General features: G+C 38.1%; 1 long non-coding RNA gene across 1 annotated transcript; it reads right to left on the reverse strand.

Annotated features, from left to right (window-relative positions):
* Positions 1-1,547: 1,547 nt before the first annotated feature.
* Positions 1,548-2,394, reverse strand: LOC122232546. Its single transcript, XR_006209900.1, has 2 exons — positions 2,341-2,394; positions 1,548-1,706 (listed from the first exon to the last, which is right to left on the reverse strand). It is a non-coding gene; the product is annotated as an uncharacterized LOC122232546 (long non-coding RNA).
* Between the last annotated feature and the right edge of the window lie 250 nt (positions 2,395-2,644).

Genomic DNA, 2,644 nt, shown 5'->3' on the forward strand with positions numbered 1-2,644 from the left:
TTCTAGACAAATTCCATGGAGCTAGGTATTAACTTTTTCACCTGTCCCACTGACGGCTTCCATGACTTAACCTAACATTATTACAGGAAATCCGAGGAACTTGTACTGTCGTTTGAAGGTGGAAGAAAGACGATGTAAGCACCTGTATGAGGTATGAGGGTGCCAACCCTGTTGTGACCCTGAAAATGTCATAGGGTGTATGAAACCTGAAAATAAAATATTTTAGGGTTATAGAAGGGTATGGGCAAGTGTCTTAGTCAATGCAGAAGAGAGACATCTGATAAATGAAAGAAAAATTATTTCTCACTGTGATATGCAATTGGTGTATTCGAGGACCATAGGTTTTGTAATTGTGCTTTGGCACAAGTTGGATTTCTCTGATGCTTCCTACATTGATTCATCTTTAAAATCAAGATGGTAATATATTGATTTAACTTAATGGAGGAAAACACAAAAATATATACATATAATTTAGTCATTGATAAATACAAGGCAATGTAGAACTAACAAAATAATGTTCAGTAGTTAATTAGAAGATGTTTCCTGATTTGGTATTCTGGAGCTATGGATAATTAACAATTTCTGACAAGCACATCATCTGAACAAAGGATTCAGTGGCTGTTAATTGAATTATGTCTATGTGTTTGTTACTTCCTTTTGTTTGCTTGCATCAGTTTGAGTTCATGATAATAGATACATTAAAACTGCTTACCACCCCTATGTCTGCTGGTTAAAGGATTAATTAAGTCAGGTTGAATGCAATTCAATTAATGCTCTTTTTTATCTGGCTGCTGTTTGTTTGCTTCTAGACATTTTTGCTAGTGTCTGTAATGAAATCAGATACCAACCATAGGTTTGAGGTATGGTGATAGCAGTCTGAATGCCTGGGCCCAGCAAGTTTATTTCTGTCGATTAATGATATCTCACTGAGGCATACACTTAGGGATATGGCAGAAAATGAGTAATACAAGATTCAAACCAAAAAAAAAAAAAAAAAAACCAGAAAAACCAAAAAATCAAAACCCAAAAACCAAACACACACACACACACACACACACACACACACACAATGATGCAGCTGGCAACTTCCTACAAACAGTTGGAAGCTTATGATGGTTATAGTAGGGTTATATCCCAATAAATCCATGTTAAGTTGAAAATACCATAACTTGAGGGGCGCCTGGGTGGCTCAGTTGATTGAGCACCAACTCGGTTTTGGCTCAGGTCTTGACCTCACGGTTTGTGGGATCAAGGCCAGGACAGGCTCTGTGCTGACAGCATGGGGCCTGCTTGGGGCTCTCTCTCTTCCTTTCTCTGCCTCTCCCCCATTTGTGTGCGTGCTCTCTCTCTCTCTTTCTCTCTCTCAAAATAAACTTAAAAAAATAAAATAACATAACTTGAAAATGCATTTAATAATCTAACCTGCTGAACATCATAGCTTGGCCTGGCCCATCTTAATCATGCTCAGAACACTTACATCATCCTGCAGTTGGGCAAAATCATTTAACACAATGCCTATTTTATCATAAAGTGTTGAATACCTCATATAATTAGTTGAATACTTTATTGAAAGCAAAAAACAGAATGGCGTATGGGCACAGATGGCTGTCAGGTTGTTGACCCTCTTGATCCCTGGCTGACTGGGGGCTGAGGCTTCCTGCTCCAACCCAGCATCATGAGAGAGGATTTCACCACATATCCCTGGCCTGGGAAAAGACCAAAATTAAAAATTCAAAGTACAGTTTTTACTGAATGTGTCACCATTGTACAGTAAGAATCGTTAGGTCGGGGACCATCTGTATTCCATATGTGGCTAGGCTTTGTATTGGAAATCTGAGAGAGGGCACAAAATTTTGAGTTTGTCTTTGACATCTGAATTTTCAGAATGGTTTCTTATGGGTTGGGAGGGGTTCTACATGGTTTTATAGGCTCTCCAAAATTCTGGAATCAGGTGTTGGTGTGTGTGGGAGGGGTGGGGTGGGGGCAATTTCACAGCTTTTTATCATTTATCAAGAATGAAACAATTACTATATACATTTGAAATATTGAATCAGTGTCAGTAGAGGAAAGAAAACCCAGTAATGACTCGGTCTTTTTATTTCTTTAGAATGAATCTTTGGGTAGGCACAATAAATTGTTTCACAGCATAATTCATTGGGGGCTCTTGAGCTTTAGTTTGTATTATATATTCATAGCTTTTTGTGGCAGCCATAGGCCATGAGTCTTAGGCCTGACATGATGAGTCTACAGGGAGAAGGCTGCAGTTTGTGTTACAGATGCCCTTAAGAGAGTTCCCAGCTGTGTACTCTGCTTTTAAAATGGATGCAAAATTAAACTTACCATAATGACTTCTGTTGAAGTCAGTGAGAATTAGTCTTAAGCTATCCAGGTGCTACAAGATAAAATGACTTATTTAAGCACTCATAAGAGATTTCTGCAGTTGAGAATTGAGGAAATGAACACATGAGTTTATGTCTACTGCATCTTTTTTAATCCTTAAAATGAATATATAAACTTCTGAAAAAGAAACCCCTATCTGAAGCCGCACTAAATGAAGGGAATGAATGCTTTCCCCAGATTCTTAAATTCTGAAAGGAAGTCTTCCAAAGAGGTCAGTTGAGAAAGATAGATTTAGAGAAATCTA

Source organism: Panthera tigris, chromosome D3, assembly GCF_018350195.1.
Source record: "Panthera tigris isolate Pti1 chromosome D3, P.tigris_Pti1_mat1.1, whole genome shotgun sequence".
NCBI classification, from domain to species: Eukaryota; Metazoa; Chordata; class Mammalia; order Carnivora; family Felidae; genus Panthera; species Panthera tigris.